We start from the raw sequence: 22,463 nt of genomic DNA on the forward strand, positions 1-22,463 counted from the left end.
TTGCTCAAGTGTGTACCTATATACTTGAGAATGGTGAAAGTGATAATGATAACTGATATAAAATCTGCTAAGCAACTGAATAATTTTAAGCCCTACGATCATATTTTTATTAACTGTTTCTGAAAATATTACTCGAGAGAATAAGCCCAATAATGATCTGTTTGGATTCAGACAAAAACAATCAACTAATAACACATACTCTGTAATTGTTATAGACTTAGCATTCAATAAAGTTTGACTGGAAGCTTGATATATACGCTTCCAGATCAATAGTCAAAGACAACATCCTATATCACCAACAAACTGTTCAGAATTAGACAAGAGAATTAAAAAAAAATTGAAGATAGAGTGCTGGAAATCTACCTTTACCTGCTCTATCCGAGTGATATGCCTAAACGACAAGGAGTCGTGATAGCTGTCATTCTCGGATAATACAGTGTTATTAACAATGGACAAAGACCAAAAATCATTTATTAAAGAACTGCAGACAGTTAGCAATCAAATAAATTTGAAATTTGTTACTGTCAACCTTACCAACAAAACACAAAACCGGCCACCCCCTACAACTTATTTCATTTAAGACCTGCATTACCATGAGTTTCTAAAAGATACCCTTGTATTTCAAATCCTAAATCGAAGAAGAAAATCTACTAAAAAAATTACAATGGAAATTACAAAATAAAAAGAACGATTAAGATTATAATTGTATGGATAAAATTAAGCGAGAATATACTACTATATATAACTTAAAAAAGGCCAATCATTTACAGCTTAAAATACAGTCACCAGAGTAGTAATAGACGAAATTTTAGGAAAAATTAAAAAAGTAAAGAAATAATACGAAAACATTTTTTTTTTAATTATTTAATTAATATATTGTTACTAGTCGTTTCCGTCTACAATTTGTCTTTATATAACTAGGAGGACCCATCGGCCCTAACTCAGTCTCTGGTGAAATAATGTTTATACATGTCACTGCTGAATTTTTTAATATATGCACCTCACTACACAACAGTACACAAGATCAGGTGGTTTGGTTCTTTTAAGTCTGTGTCCTGTTCTGGTGGTATCTAAAAGTTGCAATATTTCAATATTAGTATGATAATGGGGTCTTTCCTCATGCCCCCTTGCAATTCTCTTGATTTCTTGACTGACTGTGGGTATCTGAAGGTCTCGATGAAGGTAATCAGTCCTATGATATTTGGGTGCACCCACAATACCTCTCAGGACTTTGTTCTGAAAAATTTGTATTTTATTAATGTTACTCTTTGCAGAACATCCCCATAATTTAACTCCATATGTCCATATAGGTTTCAATATTTGCTTATATAATAGCAATTTATTATGTATTGATAATTGTGATTTTCTTCCAATTAGCCAGTACATTTTCCTATATTTCAATTCCAGTTCTTTTCTTTTTTTCTTTATATGTTCCTTCCAGCGAAGTTTTGCATCGAGATTCATTCCGAGACATTTAGCGTTCTTGCTATATGAAGTGATAGTGTTATTTAATGTTATTGGTGCTTGTACGATCTGTTTATAGGTGAACTGCACATATACATATTTACTTTCATTAATTCTTATTTTCCAAGCTTGTGTCCAATTATTTATATTGTCACTTGCCTGTTGTAATTTTCGTGAGGCTTCTTCACTATTGTCCCCGACAGCTATAAATCGCAGTATCATCAGCAAATGTAGTCATCGTGATATTTTCCTTTTGTGGTATATCACAAGTGTAAAGTAGATAAAGCTTTGGTCCCAGTACACTTCCTTGTGGTACACCAGCTTTAGCTTCTTTTATTGTAGAGTAAGCTTCTTCTTGTTTGACTCTAAACATTCTGGTTGTAATGTATGATTTTAATAGTTTGATGTGTTGTTTTGGTAGCATTTTCTGTAGTTTATGAACAAGGCCTTCATGCCAAACTTTATCGAAGGCTTTAAACTTTATCGTAGTACATCTAAGAATCTAGCTGAGCATACTTTTTGACTTTCATTTCAGGCTTTTTCAATAACATCTGTTATTCTGTGGACCTGGTCAATTGTTGAGTGTTTGTTAATAAACCCAAACTGGTGTGTTGGTATTAGGTTTTTTCTCTCTATGATCGGTTTTATTCTTTTCAACAGGAGTTTTTCAAAAACCTTAAATATTACTGGCAGCAGTGATATAGGATTTTAGGTCTATAGGATTTTATTTCGTTTGGTGACTTCCCAGGTTTTGGGATCATTATAATTTCCGCTATCTTCCAAATGTCTGGGTTGGTGAGTTTTATATTTCTCTTTCTTGGTAGTTTTTGCAGTAATGCTCCTGTTATTAAATCGTAGCTTGGTGATTTCCTGGGGTTAATGTCAGTTTTAATAACTTTGGTTAACTCTTTCGGCGTGACTAATTCAGTCATCGAATTTTTAGCTTCTATGTCCGGTAAATTATGTTCAATATTAGCTTCATTTGGTTTGAAAGTTTTAAGAAAACAAAGTAATAAATGTTATTCATATGAATAATATATCAAAAGAGGAAGTATGACTACGTCACTACAGAAGAAGTTTCATGCTCCCAGGACTACAAAAGGATTAATACTCAATCTTGAGTTATACCTTAATTAAGATTTTTTTATTACTCTTAGTGGTTCCACAATCTGCCCAATAGGCAATAAGTATTTCTTATGTTTATATTATATATACATGGCATGTTGAAAAGCACTTCATTAAGCGATCTCTCTTATTCTTAAGTTTGTATATGCAAAATAATCAGATCAGATAGTGTTAAATGTTTTAGTCTACGCACTTCACTATCACGTTGCATATTTCGCTCTTTCGAAGTACTTCACACAAACACGTTGAATTACACTCGTTATAGGTTGTAGAGGAATATCGCGTTGTATCACTTCTTTTGAAACATAGTATAGAGCATCAACAATGGCACGCAACACTTGATTTTGGAAGCGTTGAATGATATTAGATTTACTAGCGGTACCCCATAGTTGAATTCCATATGAGCAAATAGGCTTTTACAGCAATACCTTGTTATCTAATGATAACTTGGATTTGCACCCGATGAGCTAATACATTTGATGTAATTTAAGTCCTAGTTGTTTTCGTTTAGAGAGTATGTGCTTCTTCCAGGTTAGCCGTCGATCTAAATGCGTGCCAAGATATTTAACATCCTCTGCTTGAGGGAGTTGACGATGATTGATGTTCACTGGTGGACATGTTGACTGGTGGACTGGACTTCTATGCAGGGTAAAAGTTATATGGGTGAATTTTGTTTCATTGGCTTTAATGCGTCATGTCTTCAACTACAGTTGTATTTGCTCCAGGTGGGTTTGTTAGTTCATTGATGCTGTGATTGGATCTTCGTGAGATGCTAAAATTGCTGTAAACTCTGTGTATGTTGCCACAGTAGTTATTTTTGTGGTGGGTAGATCGGCGTATATAGAAGACATAGCATTGAACCCGGTACCTTGCGGAACTCCTGTATATTCATCGCCTTCTTTTATTGTAAAATGTCTATCAGTCTATCAGTGAGATACGATTTTAATAACGGATAGTCCGGATGAGGGAGAAATTGCTTTAATTTAACCTGCAAGCCCGTATGTCATACTTTGTCAAAAGCCTGAGATATGTCTACGGTAGATTAATTAAGAAGCAACATCATTGAGGAGGCTAGCGGTACTTAGTCGGAAAGCCCTAAGTCTTTATCATTTATGATTATTGCTTCTTGATGTATTTAGTATGAGAATCCGAAGTTGTAGTTGCGCAAATAGTCGCAAAAAGGAGTATAGTAACTATGGGGCATCAGATATGTTAATGTCATACTGCAAATGAAAAGGTCTAAACTTATTAAAATTAATTTAATTTAAATTATGTTGAAATTGTTGGTTAATTTTATAGTCAAAATCGAATTGCATTTTTAAATGCAAGAATGATATATTAAACTGTAATAGAAACTTTAGTTAATTTAACGAACAGCTACTATATACAACAAAGAACGAAACTGAATTAATATAATTCAATTCACGTGAATTTCTAAATGAAAAATAATCATATACAAATAGCTAACAAATCCAAAAATAATTCTTTAATATTTCAGAAATAATTGAAATATATCATCTACGATAAGAACAACAGACAAAAAATTAAATCTTATCTGGTTAAAAATATACCCATACAAAACGACATAAAAATAAAATTAAATTGATTTTTCTATGTACAGAAAACATTTATTTTTGCTTGTTTTCGTTTCGAAACTGTATAAGGGCTCGGTGGGATATTCGTTGAACGTGACCTTGGCTGTTACAAGCGACGAAAGCTTGGACCCTTTGTTGTTTCCACGCAAGTGTCATTGACAGTAATAAAACGAAGCCCGACCTCTTAAAACGGAGATTGGTGAGGTTGTAAAGAAGAGTGTGTTTTTTTCTCTGTATATGTTCGTATTTCTATCCGAAAATAATTATTAATAGTTTTTTTTTCTTTTGTTTCAGGTTAGTTCTCGCTTCCTCTCCCTTTATCTGTTTCGATTTTAGATACCTGTATTGATATTTTGGAATAAAGTAAGTAATATGTTTTAAGTTATCATAAGAATTAATCCCTTTTGTATTAACATCAAAATGTTGCTGTATTAATTTTGTAGGTTGATACTTTGTTTTATTATATTTTCATTGAACTTGTTATTGTTGTATTTCCATCTTACTTTTTCTTTCAAATAATTTTGATATTAGTATATTTATTCTTATTTTCTTCTTTTACTACCCCTATATATATATATATATATATATATATATATATATATATATATATATATATATATATATATATATATATATATATTAAAGTCTTCTTTTACCAACTGTGTGTTTATCTGGACTGGGCCTAAAGTTTAACGTGAGCTCCGAACCACCGTCTTCAGCATTAAGCCTACCGACTGGCGAGTGACCAACTTTAGAAATCATACCAGAAGACATCCGGTCTTACCCAGCCCAGAATGTTTTTGTTTTAGAATCGTATCTTTATTATCTATTTAAATCTTTTTTCTTAGAAATGTTCTTATCGTTTAAAAATATATATTTTTAATTGACAATTTGGACGAAACATTTTTTGCGCCTTAATTAAAAAGTAAAAAAAAATAATGCCATAATATTTTAGCTACTAATGTAAAAGTGACCTTTAAGATGAATTAATGGTCCCAATTTTCCTCTTGCGCGGAAGATAATTAGTTTTCTTTCTTGGAATATAGCTGTTGTTTTGTGTTTATATATAGCACCTTTTTTTTTGTTGGGGTCGACTTTTAAAAATCCGTGTACGAGATAAGACGAGCAATTCTTAATTAATTTTCGTTATTTCCTGATTTAGAACTTTGCTTTATTCGCTTTCTCATTGTTGGGAACGATATACGGTCTTCTTTTCTACAAGTTTCAAATGTGCTTTCTAAATAGAAATATTTTGCTGGTTGTATCATTTTGAACTAGGTGTTGCAAGAAATTAAAAGAGTATAGGGTAATAAGTCAAAATTTGCTGATTTTTATGCTATTTTTTAATTAGTTTGGTGCTAATTTTGTAAATTATTTTAATGCTACTTTAATTGTTGAATTAATTTTAAGAAACTTATAATGATGATGTAGACACTGACCACTTAAGTGGCCATTTAGTATGAAAAACATTATAAACGTTTCTTAACTTATGTTGTGTTTACATTTGTTCTATACTTCTGAATCTAAAATTAACAACAGAAGCTCATAACCTTCTGGATGTAGGCGATCATACAAGCTTTACATCTGATGATATATATTTGAACTAGCGACCCGCCCCGGCTTCGCACGGGTGCTGATACTAAATTAAATACACTACAGAAAAAATATGAACGTTGTATATAAAAACATAGCGGCTCGCTCCGACTTTGCACGGGCATAAAATATAAATGCCTATGTCACTCAATGAAAACATGATTAAAATCGATCCAGTATTTTTGGTTCATTCATTACTGCCCTTGGCCTGCACGCATTAAATTTGGAGTAAAACAATACCTCTTCCCCTATACTTACTATGAGATTTCCTGCTATCTTTGGAATATCTAAATTCATACAATTTTTATTACATTACATATTTTTAAACGCAAATTTTAAATTTGTAATATCTCCGAAAATATTTGTTTAATTTACATACTGTAAGGAACCATATTGATCTATATTAATTGCACACTGTATTTAAGGTACTTAATTCGATAAGGATTAATGCCGTATTGCTTAAAATAGCTTCGTAAATAAGCCATTTTCTCACGTAAAAAGTAAACAATAAAAATGGTTAATGTGGGTTATCACTAAAAGATAAACATATACCATCGCGGACTTTTTTGTAGACCTTTTTATGGTGTACAATACTGTAGTACATTAATTTGATCTAACTCGTAGGGTTAGGCAGCGTTTTTGCTAATTGCTAAATAAGCCTAAAAAAATAGGTTAATTTACGACATCACGTTAGAAACCTCTAAAATTAGCAATGTTGCCTTAGTATATTATGCATGTATTATACATATAAACCTTCCTCTTGAATCACTCTATCTATTGAAAAAAACCGCATCAAAATCCGTTGCGTAGTTTTAAAGATTTAAGCGCACATAGGGATATAGGGACAGAAAAGGCGACTTTGTTTTATACTATGTAGTGATACCAAAGACATCAAGGGAGCGTCTACTACTGGTACATTACAGGTCATTGAATATAATGGTAAAACCTTTTATTTTCTGAAAATATACGTTTGAATCAATATAATGTATTACTCATCGAGACTAATTTAGGGAATTAAAACAAGCCTGAAGAAGTCGCAGACAAAATAAAACTTGATAAAATAATCAAAGGATATAAATGAATGGGCTAAGATACCAGTCGCCACAGAAGCATATCGGGTATGGTAAGATACAACTTAGAAGCTAAGTATATATAGGCTAGGAATGCAAATATATTATTAATATTCTGTAAGTGAAGGAACTTTCTAAAGTATTAACTTGTTGATTAATTATGACGAGGAAGTCGAAAAACCATCCAATAAATTAGTATTTTCTGCAGACTGTTACCAACAAAACAGACTAGTAATCCTGATAGGCAGATTCCTATAGAGGGAAGGCAGGTCCCCTACCTTATAGATCAAAATCTGACAAACTCCGTCTGAAAACGTTGATAAAATATGCTTGTGTTCCTACTTCTACGTACTATTCTGTACCTACTGGATGCTATTAATGTTTTCGCCTGTATAAAATGTACACTACAAACTCTTTTGCTTTTATTTAAAACCTAACAAGAGATTCCCATCAGTTTTTTCATTATTTATTGCTAAAAGCCATTGCTGACATAGAGCAGGATACGTAGGATAATTGTGCATTCTATTTGAAACTGTACTACGTCCTGGGACACAGCACCTGAGATGTCTTCAGATTTAAACAAATCATTTTAACTAAAAAGGAACCATAAAAACACAGTTAACAAAATAAGAATATTTGACACGTAAGTTTATAAGTTTTCTTTGTCATGTTGAAAAATGCATACATTTCCAAAGAAACGTTTTCGACAAAAGCTTTGTCGAAAATATTTAAACTGAAATTCTTTGTATATACATCAAAGTGTTTTTATAGGTATATAATTACCAAAAAAGTTCAAAATATCCAGTAACTTCTTCATTATTTCTACCAAATATAAACACACGTACTCTACGATGTCTTATCTTCTAGAACAGTCTTCTCAAAGCTGAATATGTCAAATTTAGCTTTCTTGACAAAGTTAAACTTCAAGCCACCTAGTCGCAAGCGAACAGACTAAAACACTGTTTCACATGCGCCCATATATTATATCCTTCTAAATTCACAATAGTTTGTGCACTAGAAGGTTCGAAAATAGTACCTGAAAGTACACGACTAAAACAGTCGATAGTAAAAGGTTGTTAATTACTGAATAGTCGATAGTTAGCAACGCTAGTTCCAACAATACTATTAAATTTTAGTAGTTTTATGACCAATAACTGATTTTTAGAAAAAAATATTTTTAACATTTTGTTTTTGGTTAAAAAACGACCTCTCTAGGATGACTGCATCGTGGTCGTGGGGCCCGGGCAGATGCATTATCTTCAGCCGTCGTTCCCGAGCCCGAAAAAAATGCAAATTCTTCACCACCGACCCGGCCAGGTATAAAAGTCGTTGCGCGCATCGCTTGACTGCGTTTACACCAGGCGTTCGTGGGCGTTTAGTCATCGTCACAGGTCGTTTACATCCATGTCGCTGGAACGCAACTAATTAAACGTATGAAGTTAATTATTTACGACTTTTTTTACATTCGGTGGGTAATTGACGCGAAAAGGCGACTCGCGCAAGGCCAAACTCGGAGCAGAACAATTAAAAAAAAAAGGAACGTGGCGATCTGATAAAGTCGTAAAGAAAAAGGAAACTCTTTTCGACGTTTCCTCCTCGCCGGATTGGATTAGCTTTTAATCTTTCGCCGGTTATTCCGCAACATTAGGGCGATTTTTAACAATAAACGTACCGGTTTTGATTATTCTTTAATTGGTCGAGGAACGGTGACCTTTACCGAATTGAAGTTTTTTTCGACGATTTCTTATTTATTATTGGCGATTAATCATCATCATTTCTAGAAACTCGGATATATAAACAACTTTATTAATTTTAATTTACTTGTTGTTTATATTTTTATTATATGAAAATGTCGAAATTGTATGTCACCTTAATATATTAAAATAGGTTTGTATTAAAACAATCCTGTCATTTTATTTTAGACAAAAAAATAGCAAGAACTGTACTTAGTCGGAAGATACTACTGATTTATCAGTCAACTGTGAAGCCTGTTTGGGCTTATGGGGTGGAAAATATGGGCTTGCACTGATATATCAAACCATCTAGTAATCCAGCGTTAGCAAAACTAAGTTCTTCAATGATTTACCAATGCGTATCGCTACGTAACCAACAAAGCATTGCGCAATAACTTCGAAATTAAGTGGATCAACTAAATAACTTCCAGGAAATACAACAGGGAAAGCAATATTTCTTTTGTTTTTTAGGACTTGTGAAGTTAAGTTCATTATTTGGGTTCATATTTTTGCCAACTCGGCTATTTTAGTTGGCCTGTTTCGGGTAATATTTTTTAAGCTATTAACTTGGACTGATAAAACTGATATAACAACTACAAATTATGTCTATATTGATATATTGATTAAAAGATAATTTTGGCCATTGAGTCATATATTTTATATAAAGAAATCACAGAAAATTGCAATATTATTTTTTATTGTTTATTATTTATGTTAGTAATAGTTTATGGTAGTCGATATTAGTTTATTCAAGTGTATTTTGTGATAGATAAAAGTATCGAACAAAGAATTTGTTTTCAGTTCTACATTGCAGCTGATAATTTCGTTAATCACAACACAAAAGAGAATTGTCGGCGAAAACTGAAATCGAACTCGAAAAATTCGTCTTTCGACAATTGTATCATTGTTGACATAAATGTATTAGTACAGAAAAGCCCAAACTTCAAAGGCTTTCCGATAAAATTAAAGTAATAATAAACAATTTGTGTTTGTTGGTATATTTTTTAAACAAAACGTATAACTGTGCGAAATTAGAAACCTGAATTCGTAGTTTTTTTTATAGTATTTGGAATTTTCACTCAATTTTTATCCAGGCTTTTCATATATACCAAAATACTGTAAAAATAAAGATAAATGTCATGGATTAGTTTTTTTTCCATGATTCCTAATTTTTTTTTGTATATAGTATTTTTGGTTATTGTACATCTTTAATTTTTAGGTTTTGTTTAAGTACTATTGTATTGACTATGCTTATTATAGTATATTGTTTGAAAATAGCAATTAACACATTGATATACAATAAAACATTTATGGGATATTATTCCATTCCACAGATAAATTCCATTTCTCTTTACAGATCCACAGAACATTCAAATATAAAAGTAATTATACTCTCTACGTCTAGTTTTTTGACTATCCACTGTTTTGTATCGACTGTTTTCAGTCGATAGTTCCCAACTCTACTATATATATAATTTGAGTCACTTCTTGCCTTTGAAAATGTGTTTTTTATTTTAGTATATACTTTTAGTTTTTTTTTAAACTTGTCTTTATTTTCTCGCTGTATAAACTAAATTTAACTGTCAAAAATGTATATAAGTGACAGAACAAAATTTTCCGAGAATCACACCGACAACGCTGCACCAAACCGCTGCAGATAAGACCGTCGTGCCACCGTGTAAACGCACCCGACGAATCATAACTACAATCTTTAACTACTCGAGCAAGGCAAAGTCTGAATCGGTCTATTCAGTCGTTATTTTTCACTCAACAACGTTGAACAGTGTGCCTGCTGCTCATCGAGTGTCCGTCGTCTTTTTTTTTTCTCTCTCTCGTTTGGTTAAATAGCTGAACTCGTTGTTTCCATTTGCGAAGGTTGGTTGACTCGTGGTAGTTTTGTGTGTTCTGGTGTGTGCTCAGTGTAGTTGCTTGTCAAGAAGGCACATTAGAATCGCCATCGGTGTTCCCTCATTGTTCTCAGCCTTTAACTACAATGTAAGTTGATTTTTTTTTGAGTGTTTGATAAAATTCCTTTCGGTGTTATCTGCGAATATTAAATGTTTTTTATTTACTTATTTGTTATGACGATATGGTTTAATCAGAATAGTGTCGTTAGGACGAGATTAAAAAATATACTTGTTGAACGGTACTGTACAGTTTTTAAGTACAAAAACAGGGTTCGTAACCTCTAAATATAAAGGATTTTTGATTTTGGTGGGTAAAATGTAAATTTAAACATTTATCTTTGACAGTAACGGATGGTATTGAATGTAAAATATGCTAGTGTTGATTATAATCTACAATAGGTTTGAATAAACGATCAATAAAAATAGTTCTCAGCCAAAAATGTCATGATTTTATAAATTCCTGATCATCTATGAAGTAGTATTTATTGGTGGTTTTCATTTTATTGTCTTTATTCTATTGCTTTTAAAATATTCAGCCAGAATACTTCAAATACACAGGTCTACAAAAAAATGTGAGAAATCGTTTTGAAACGATTTATCTAAATCTTTAAGTATTAAATGTTATATTAGCTAAAATTATATTTAAAAACATTCACATTGCTGAATATTTAGTCATAACCTCTTTAAGAATATTAGATTTTAGATATCAGAAGCTTAGACGAATACCATCCAATAACAATCGCTTGTTTCAAACCTCACCATCTGATAAAAGAGGAAATTTAAAGAAAATTGTTTAACAAATTATATTAAGCCACAACCCCATGGGTGCTGGCTCTAGAAGAACCTTTTTCAGATGCAATGTTTATTCCTTTTGTTAAACAAAGAGCATCTAGACAATATTTTGTGGCAGTTTACTTGTAATATCAATAAATTACAGTAATTAATTCCAAATATATTTTCCTTTAATTGGTAAGTAAGTACTGTACTGTACAAATAAATATCTTACGTTGAGCAAAGCAGTTTTCAAGTTCAGAAAAATCCACAAAAATACCATGGAGAATGCTAATAAAATACATCATAACATTATTTCAGAATAAGGCTTCAAACTGTCAAATACAGACTAAAAACGTATTTATATATCCAATATTAAGGTTCGTAATTGTTGAACAAACTTCTATTATGAATATATGAATCAAAATCTGTTTAATACAAATGTAATTATAATATATAACTATACGTAAAATGGCCATTGCTCATAAAAATAAATGACAAAATTAATTGAGCAGTGAAATATTTCATTTAATTTTATTAACGATATAAAATCGATTTTATAATGTTTTAAGATACTAAGATGTAATAAATATATACATTTCGTAAATTTTTTCTGTCTATTCAGTATATCTCGATCCAAATAAAAAAGAGCACTTTTTGTTTGATATTTGGCTTCATTCATCATCAAACTCTTCAAGAGTTATATATTAATTTCATATATTAATCAGTTTTACCAGCTACTCTGAGCAGTCGTAACATCAACTAGTGTGATACTGAACAAATGTATCTTACGTTCAACAAAGCAGATTTGAATTTCAGCAATATTCATAAAAATACCGTGGACATACCATTTTCTCAAAATAAAGATTCAGATAGACAAGTATAGGCCAAAAAAGCATTCATATATCCAATATTAAGCTTCATAATTCTTGAACAAACTTCTATTATGAATATCTCTATCAAAAACTGATAAATGTGAATCCAATCATATTATACTTTAGTCATTGCTAATAATAATAAATCATGAAATAATAAAAATAATTAAATAATAATAACTGAAATATCTCATTTAATGTATTAATGATTTAAAATGTATTTATAATATATTATAATATTTATAATGTTTTAAGATATTGAGATGTAATAAATATATAATTTTTTAAAATTTGTTTCTGTCTACTCATTATATCTCGATCTAAATAAAAAAAGAACACTTTTTGTTTAATATTCGACTTCATTCATCATTCGGCTCCTTCAAGAGTTATATATTAATTTCAACACTCGTTTCATATAGAACAATTTGTGTTTGCCAGCTTTAGGCAGTTTTCACCGACTACTGTGAGCAATCATAGCACCGACTAGTGTGATTCTGTACAAATAAGTCTCTTACGTTCAACAAATGAGCTTTTAAGTTCAGAAAAATCCATAAAAACTCCATAGACAATGCTAATAAAATACATCATACCATTTTCTCAAAAGAATGCTTCTGTTTATAGAGACCAAAACAGCATTCATATACCCAATATTAAGCTTATATTTTTTGAACAAACTTCTATTATGAATATCTGTATCAAAAACAGCAATTTTTGTACCAAATGTACTTGAAACAATTATGATGAGATCGCTCGGAATAAATAGCAAACAATTTGTCACTTTCCGCATATACAGAGCCATTAAATTTATAATTACTTAAAACCAACACACATCGAAATCTCAATTACAGCGGACCATATTTTTAGTAATAAGCACAGGGCTTGCTTAAGCAGTGTAATCGCTTTGTTTTATTGTTACTGGACATCTACACGACAATGTTTCATTTTTATTGCTAGACGGATGTGAGAATATGATACTGTAACATCTTTTATTTCGTTCTACAATAAATTTATCGAGTATATTTTGAGACGAGGACATATTTTTATATGGATATCTTGGTTTTGAGTTCTATAAGTACTATATATTATGAGATAATATTGTTAATTAGAAACCATATTTGTTATAAGCTAAATTTATTTATTTTTTTCTCAAAATTCAAAGTTTTATTGTACGATACATCTGTACATCATTGGTCTTCAAGGTACTGTGAATCACATATGTCAGATATAATTTTTTCTTGTTTCAAGCCTTCTAAAGTTGACAATAACTGGGGCGTTTTTTATTACATTACATTATATATGTTTGTTACAATCTTAATATACATATTATTACATCACTACATAGTATAAAACAAAGTCGCCTTTTCTGTCCCTATATCCCTATGTGCGCTTAAATCTTTAAAACTACGCAACGGATTTTGATGCGGTTTTTTTCAATAGATAGAGTGATTCAAGAGGAAGGTTTATATGTATAATACATGCATAATATACTAAGGCAACATTGCTAATTTTAGAGGTTTCTAACGTGATGTCGTAAATTAACCTATTTTTTTAGGCTTATTTAGCAATTAGCAAAAACGCTGCCTAACCCTACGAGTTAGATCAAATTAATGTACTACAGTATTGTACACCATAAAAAGGTCTACAAAAACGTCCGCGATGGTATATGTTTATCTTTTAGGGATAACCCACATTAACCATTTTTATTGTTTACTTTTTACGTGAGAAAATGGCTTATTTACGAAGCTATTTTAAGCAATACGGCATTAATCCTTATCGAATTAAGTACCTTAAATACAGTGTGCAATTAATATAGATCAATATGGTTCCTTACAGCATGTAAATTAAACAAATATTTTCGGAGATATTACAAATTTAAAATTTGCGTTTAAAAATGTGTAATGTAATAAAAATTGTATGAATTTAGATATTCCAAAGATAGCAGGAAATCTCATAGTAAGTATAGAGGAAGAGGTATTGTTTTACTCCAAATTTAATGCGTGCAGGCCAAGGGCAGTAATGAATGAACCAAAAATACTGGATCGATTTTAATCATGTTTTCATTGAGTGACATAGGCATTTATATTTTATGCCCGTGCAAAGTCGGAGCGAGCCGCTATGTTTTTATATACAACGTTCATATTTTTTCTGTAGTGTATTTAATTTAGTATCAGCATTGCACCCGTGCGAAGCCGGGGCGGGTCGCTAGTTACATTATATATGTTTGTTACAATCTTAATATACATATTAATTTATTCCTGATTATTATTCTGTTTTTTTGTATCAATACACCAAATTTAAACTAGACTACTTCAATCTTCTGATTTGCTAATTTTATTTCATGTTATCGGATAACTTTGTAGATTTATTTGATTTCGAGGTCATCGTGCAGTTCTTCGTTGGTTACGTAACGATAAGCATTGGTAATTAATCGAAGCACTTTCTTAGACGTTTTAGCATCTTTGGGTTACTAATCGGTTTGATGGTTTTGTCATTAACAGAGGAAGCAATATCTAGTAAATAAGTTTGGTGAGCTGAAACATATGATTAATATGAATACAAGTCCTTCAATATTAATTCACACTGCCACTGTATTTAAAGCAATGACTGTTGTCTTGGTGTAGAGGGGTCAAATTATAGTCACTGGAAACTATACAATATGAAAAATAATTCAGTCAACTCAATTAAATGTTGTCATTAGTATTAACAGTTGTTGTCACATGAGACTGTTTTTTTCTCTCTAATGTTCATGATATTCTCTTTCTTTGTATTATACAGCATTATTTATGGTTTAAACAATTTGTGTTTTAACATTTTGTACAACCTTTTTGCTTCTTTTACCGTTTATCACCTAAAGCTTCGAAAAGTCATGTTTTTTACTTTTCACAAAACTAAAAAACTACCTTGTTGTTGATAAGAAATTCCTTCGATTCAGATTGTTGAAAGTTTTATATATAATACTCTATGTTCAGGTTTTAAAAATGTAGTGTCTTCAGAATATTACTTTTTTAGGAAGTTAATTTTATTTATAAGCTAGAGCAGGCATTTTTTCCTTCACAGTGCAGAATATAATTAATTACGCATTCGACGTACAACAATTATACGATTTAGAAGTGCAAACTTTGACCTTTGACATCTCGAAATGTCAAACGCGAATTGATTCATTTCTATGCGAATAGAAGCAGGTGTTATTGGTTAGCGTCTAATACTAGCTTTTCATCAACTAAAAGTCAGTGATTTTTAACAATAGTTGTTCATCATAATCGCTTTTGGAATATCTGATGACATACAATTCTTTTTGTGTTCTTTTTTTCGGTTAATTGCTGTATTTTGTCTATGACGAAACGACGCTCTTTATTGATAATTGTTGATATTCTACTGGGCAAGGAACTCTAACCCATCATTACGGATAATAGGCCACTAATTGTAGTAATAAATATGATTTCATTATATCATTATTTCAGCTAAATTTCAGCACTAGTGAATGGACAAATTAGGATAATAAATCTAGAGAAATTAGTCTAATTTTTTTGTGTATCACTAAATAAGAATAAACGGAAAACAGGGATAGGTCCAGCTCAAATATTATATATGTATAATGTATTTCGTATAAATTATTTTTAGTTCTATATTAGAAACGTTCATTCATGTTTGTTATGTTTTAAATTAGTTCTTTAATAATCTCATATACATTCCAACATTGTTTATTTGTCGATTTAGTGTATTTTATATATCGGGATTGAATAATTAAAGTTGCAATTAAACTGTATACTCATATTTAAATATTTTGAGGGGATAATCTTTATTTATAGAGGACTCTAAATAACTTTAGATGTAAATTGAGTTGACAATTATTGAATAATGACCACGGTTTTTACATAAACCCAGTCAATGTTAAAAGTTTGTTACTTGCATTACACGAATTGTTTCTTATTCAACATATTGGTGAATTCTGCAAGAATATTGAATGACCACTATTTTATTATTTGTCTTAAAATTATCTAAAATCTACAACTAATACACGGAAACCAAATAAATTTCTTTCAACAAATAATCTCTTTCTGTTAATAAATTTCTGCGGGCCAATGAACTCGACGCCGTGAGCAGAAACAAGAATTTTTAACGAAACTAAAAACCGTCCATTTATAGTATATATATTTCAGGTCCAGTGAATAGACAAATTATAACATATTAGAAAAAAAAGTACTTACTCAGCGCTTAACTAATAGTGCATAGCCTTTATATAAACTAAGAAAGTTATTTTTTAATCAAATTAAGACTGATTCTCGACATTTGTTATCATATTTTTGAATAGAAATAATTTAGATTTAGTTGCGGCAACTAATTAGAAACAACTATTGGATTTTACTTGAAGTTCGTTTTAAAAAACTTTGTTCCCACCATATACAGTCATAAAAATGTTAGTATTACAAAATCTGAAGCTACTTTAAGCAATCGTGTTTTATATAAATAAGTATTGCATATACAAGTTATTTTCTCTCTTCATAGTTTGAACATTATTCAGACGATTGTCATTAGAAATACATAAATTTCTTCATTACTCAATTTCCCTATCTTTATCTGTCTATATGTAGTTCACTACTGCAATAATATATTCGGAATTAACGGCAATTATCAAAAATCTCTATTTACACACGCTATCACTTGGCTGATAATGTTATTTGTATAAGAATTTTAATAGAAATCTAATTATGTTATACTTTAGTCATTGCTGATAAAACGAAATGACAAAATGTTACATTAATATGGACATTGAAATATTTTATTTATTTTATGAATAACTTAAAATCTATTTATAATTTGTATTTTGATAATACATATATATCTTTTAACTTGTATTAAAATACGTCCTGTCTTCTTGCTTCGGCTGATGTTCTTCCTCTTTTCTGAACTATTTCTCTCCGTCTTAGCTTCCTATATTCTCTTTGCCTGTCTTGTGCCCTTCATATTCTGTGATACAACTTAATAAGTTGTCAATCTAACAGGTCAGTTGAAAAGTCCCCGACCTACCATAGTAAAACACATTTTTTTGGCAAAATTAGTTTTTTTTTTTGTTCAACATAATTCCTTTCAAGGGTGATACACTGATTATAGCGACCCTCCAACTTTTCGATACCATTTTTGTAGTACCATTTGTTCTTTGCTTCAAAATAGGCCTCAGTTTCGGCGATCATCTCTTCATTCGACGAAAATTTCTTCCCGGCGAGCATTCTTTTGAGATCTGAGAACAGGGGCCAGGTCTGAAGGACACGGGAGGATGAGGAAGCCATTCGAAGCCTAATTTATGGATTTTTGCCATCATTTTCACTGACTTGTAACGCGGTGCATTATCTTGGTGAAGCAGCACAATCTTTTTCTTCAAATGTGGCACTTTTCGGCGATTTCGCCCTTTAAACGGTCCAATAATGCTATGTAATAGTCTCTGTTGATGGTCCTTCTTTTTCCAAGGTAGTCAATGAAAATTATTCCATGCGCATCCCAAAATACAGACGCCATAAACTTGTCTGCCGACTGTTGTGTTTTCCCACGCTTTACAGCGGGTTCATTCTATCCAGTCCACTCGGATAACTGTCGATTGGACTGCGGAGCCATGTTTCCTCCATTGTCATATATCGACGCAAAAACTGGGGTTTATTACGCTTGTTCATCTTCAAACACTGCTCAACTGAATCACCAACTGGTCGTTGTTTTTGGTCTAAAGTGAGCTCGCGCGGCACCCACTTTGCACAGAGCTTTCTCATATCTAAATATTCGTGAATGATACGATGTACACATTCAGTTGATATCTTTAGAGTGTCTGCTATTTCATTCAATTTCAATTTACGGTCATTCAAAATCATTTTATGGATTTTTTAAATGTTTTCGTCTGTATCAACTTCTTTTGGGCGTCCACTGCGTTCATCGGCTTCGGCGCTCATTTCACCATGTCAAAACTTAACATACCATTGATGGTTAATTTTCCTGTGGCAGTGTCCGGAAACTCGGCATCAAGCCAATTTCTTACTGTATTTTTTACCTTCAAAAGGCAATATTTTATCAACACACGAAATTGCTTTTATCCATTTTTTTCACAATAACAAAAGTTGCTTCACTCAAAATGCTATAATTCACAAACTAATGATCCGACAAGTGCCAAATTAATACACGCATCTTTTGAGGGTTAAGGCTAACTAAAAAACATTTCAATTGATCTGTTAAGTTGAAACAAACTTTTTGTTGGGTATTTGGCTTATTTCATCGTCAAGCTCTTCTTCAAGAATTATATATTAATTTCAACGCTCCATTTTTATAGGAAGATTTCTGTTTGTCAGTTTTGGTATCTTTCACCAGCTACTGTAAGCAAACGCAGCACCAACTTGGAGAAAAGCTTGCACGTTAAACTCAAATTTTCTCATGCATTTATAAATACGTTAATTGTATGAATAATTTGTCGACCATAGCTGTTGAAGGTCGATCAGAACGAAACAAATCGACTACCGCCTCTTGGCTTTATTTGAATTATTAGCTTATTATTTGAATTTGTAATAATTGATGAACTTGAGTTGCTAACATGTCTTTTACAGCTTTATTACATATAATTTCGTTCTTAACTCATAATTTAAGAAAAATCGTTAGCTAAATAATGCTTTTTTTACATGTATATTTTAAAGTCTCCTTTTTACCAACTACGATTTATCTGGACTGGAACTATTTTTTAACGTGGACTCCGAACCACGATCCTTGGCCTATCGATTGATCCAGCTTGGTTACTGGGGTCATTTTCTTTGTCGGATTTTGCACTTTTGCCTAGAACTATCACACACATAAATTTACCGTACCCGAAAAGGATTCAAACCCGCGACTATAACAACTGAACTAATGCTTTTCTTGTAAAAATTTATTGAGGCATTAAAAGTATAATATAAATAGCAGACTAAGCAGATATCATGTAACTGATCTAGCATCAATTTCATCATTCTTATGTAATATATTAAACAAGAAAAACAATTTCAACACTGAAGCTATTTTCGTCAACAACCCGATAGACATTTAGTGATAGCCGTTAAATTAATTCGAATCCTATTCAGCCTGCAATAATTTTGAGACCTGCCGTGTTATTATAACGGTGGCTAATAAATTATTTTAGTGTCTTGTTATCTAGTAGAAATGAACATAATAAAATCACGAAGACCGAAAAACTAAAATAAATATATAAATCAGCATAAGTTATTAGATGTCTCCGTAATAAACGCGTATCTTTAACGGGGAACTCTCAGTTTGTTAAGAGACTTTACAAATGGTCCGGTGATTTTATACTTCATAAAGTCGCGTTGTATAGCTCTTAATATGACAGACAGTTATGATTTTTTTGGCGGATGGACGTCGGGTAATGAGGTTGTTTATTAACGATAAATCATGTTGGTGTTTTCGGAATATTTTGCTAATTGTCGGGAGATTTGGGTATAAAATGTAAAATTGGCAATGTCGCATGTTCGATATTTTCGCAATATTTTCCAAGTTTAAATTACTTACCACTTCACTGTAATATGAACTAAAATTTGTCTATTCGTTGTTGTTCTCTCAACAAATGAAAGATTGTCCATCTGCTATATGAATGATTGTAAGTAAAGATCTTGGTTTATTTACACCTATATAAAATTCAGCTGAATCCATCAAATCAAAGTATCATTCGGTTAGTCAAATTTATCAAAAGCAAATTGAAAGTTGATCTATTGATGCATATTGTTGGTTTTTCTGAATGATTAATGATTATTCGTTCTCAGAATTGCATATCATAGACGTAGAAAAGTTATGGCTTCGACTGGAGATGTAGCTCTCACCGAATAATGATAATCTAACCATCAGTGTATTGAAAGAATTTTGAATATTGATTGATTCATTTTATGAAAAAGTCATTGGTTTAGATGAAGAAACTTATGGTGTTAAATGCTTTGGATGTCAACATTAATATAGGATGGGGCAAAAGTCCCGATACCATTAGCTCAGTTTCGCTTTAACCATTGTATTGTTCAGATGTCCAAATTTTATTATAGATGAATATATGCCACAAAAGCGAGCAGAAATAGTGACAATATTTATTGAAAATAATCGTTCCATTATTACTACTCAGCGGAAATTTCGTCGATGGTAGCTGGACTTTTGCCCCACGTTGTAATATCACTGAAATAAAAATTAACCCTAATTACAAGAAACTAGTCGTACCCATTAAAGTACTGTATAATTTCTGATATGACATGAGGAATAAATGTGTTCAATGCCTTACTTTTGAGTCCTAAACATTTTACCGTCAACCATTTCAATCCTATACTATTCATGTATCTCGTTTAAAGTGATTTTGAAGGGAAAACGCTATTTATATGTTTAGTAATTAAATAAGGTTAGAATATTTTTTCTCCAAAATAAATTGGTTAATAAATTTTATATCCAAGAAAAATTAAACTTTTTCCAAAATTCTTCCAGGCCAACATATATTGCAACTAGAAAAATATAGCTCATTAATTTTTTAATCAAAATAATGATAACGTTTTTTTTATTATTTATTTAATATATTGTTACTAGTCGTTTCCGTCTAACCTACAATTTGCATTTATCATAACTTAAATCTAGGTATATAACTAGGAGGACCCATCGTCCCTATCTCAGTCTCTGGTGAAATAATGTTTATAAATGTCACTGCTGAATTTTTTAATATATGCACCTCACTACACAACACTACACAAGATCAGATGGTTTGATTCTTTTGTGTCTGCGTCCTGTTCTGGTGGTATCCAATAGTTGTAATATTTCAATATTCGTGTGAGAATGGAGGCTTTCCTCATGCCCCCTTGCAATTCTCTTGATGTCTTGACTTACTGTGGGTATCTGAAGGTCTCGATGTAAATAATCAGTCCTATAGTATTGGGGTGCACCCACAATACTTCTCAGGACTTTGTTCTGAAAAATTTGTATTTTACTTATGTTACTCTTTGCAGAACGTCCCCATAATTGAACTCCGTATGTCCATATTGGTTTCAATATTTGCTTATATAATAGCAATTTATTATGTACTGATAATTGTGATTTTCTTCCAATTAGCCAGTACATTTTACTAAATTTCAATTCCAGTTCTTTTCGTTTCTTCTTTATATGTTCCTTCCAGCGAAGTTTTGCATCGACATTCATTCCGAGATATTTAGCGTTGTTGTAATTTTCGTGCGGCTTCTTCACTATTGTCTCCGACAGCTATAATAGAAGTATCATCAGCAAATCGTAATATTTTCCGTTTGTGGTATATCACAAGTGTAGAGTAGATAAAACATTGGTCCCAGTACACTTCCTTGTGGTACACCTGCTTTAGATTCTTTTATTGTAGAGTAAGCTTGTTCTTGTTTAACTCTAAACATTCTGGTTGTAATGTACAATTTTAATGGTTTGGTGTGTTGTTTTGGTAGCATTTTCTGTAGTTTATGAATAGGGCCTTCGTGCCAAACCTTACCGAAAGCTTGTGCTACATCTAAAAATACAGCTGAGCATACTTTTTTACTTTCGTAGACTTTTTCAATAACATCTGTTATTCTGTGGACCTGGTCAATTGTTGAGTGCTTGTTAATAAACCCAAACTGGTACGTTGGTATTAGGTTTTTTCTCTCTATGATCGGTTTTATTCTTTTATAATGATAATGTGAAAACGAATAAATTAATATGAACAAGTATTTGATATCTAGTTATACCGTTCAGCTATTCTATCAAATTATAATCAATTTTTTAATTATATAACATATTTTATTCAATACTATTAGCCAAATCAATATCATACATTAATTTATTACTAACATTCATTTGTATTTTTATCAATTTTCAAACAAAACAAGTATTCTTCTGATTTCTGCGCATTGTCTACCAGTTGTGCTGGTTCTACTTCTTTCATGTTTTATGGTGAAATCTTCTACAACTTCATGGATCCACTAGATTTCAACGCAATAGTGCACTTCTTCGTTGGTGACGTAGCGATAAGCATTACTAATTAATCGAAAAACTTTCTTTTAATAGAATTCGATTATAATCAATGAAAATTACTTTATTTGTTGCTTGTTGCACAATTTTTCTGTTTATAATGTATCGTAGCCATTAAAAAAATCTCTTATTAACTAAAATCTTTTATAAGTTGTGAATATTTGAAGATATCTTTCAAAGGCTTGAAACTGTCTTAAATTTCAACACTCCTCTTCTACATAATACAAGGTATTAATTTGGTATTTTAATTAGTTGATTAATGGGTTAATACAGATACAAAGTTAACCTAATACTTTACATCTTTTTTACTATTTTTAAT

The 22,463-nt window shown here is 31.3% G+C and overlaps 1 protein-coding gene across 11 annotated transcripts in view; it reads left to right on the plus strand.

The window, feature by feature from the left end:
• HnRNP-K (Heterogeneous nuclear ribonucleoprotein K) overlaps window positions 1–22,463 on the plus strand; it is a 287,517-nt gene that overhangs the window by 141,276 nt on the left and 123,778 nt on the right. For 4 of the 11 annotated variants that reach the window (XM_076401600.1, XM_076401604.1, XM_076401606.1 and 1 more), the window contains exon 1: window positions 10,202–10,575. The exons of 5 other annotated variants lie outside the window; for them this stretch is intronic. The gene's annotated coding sequence lies outside the window, so the exon portion shown is untranslated. Of the gene's footprint in view, window positions 1–10,201; window positions 10,576–22,463 lie in introns of those variants that run through there. 2 more of the 11 variants (XM_076401610.1, XM_076401611.1) reach the window with 1 other exon arrangement.

Source organism: Rhynchophorus ferrugineus, unplaced genomic scaffold (genome assembly GCF_030347505.1).
Source record: "Rhynchophorus ferrugineus isolate W39M unplaced genomic scaffold, kcgeb_rfMv2 rfM4, whole genome shotgun sequence".
Lineage (NCBI taxonomy): Eukaryota > Metazoa > Arthropoda > Insecta > Coleoptera > Curculionidae > Rhynchophorus > Rhynchophorus ferrugineus.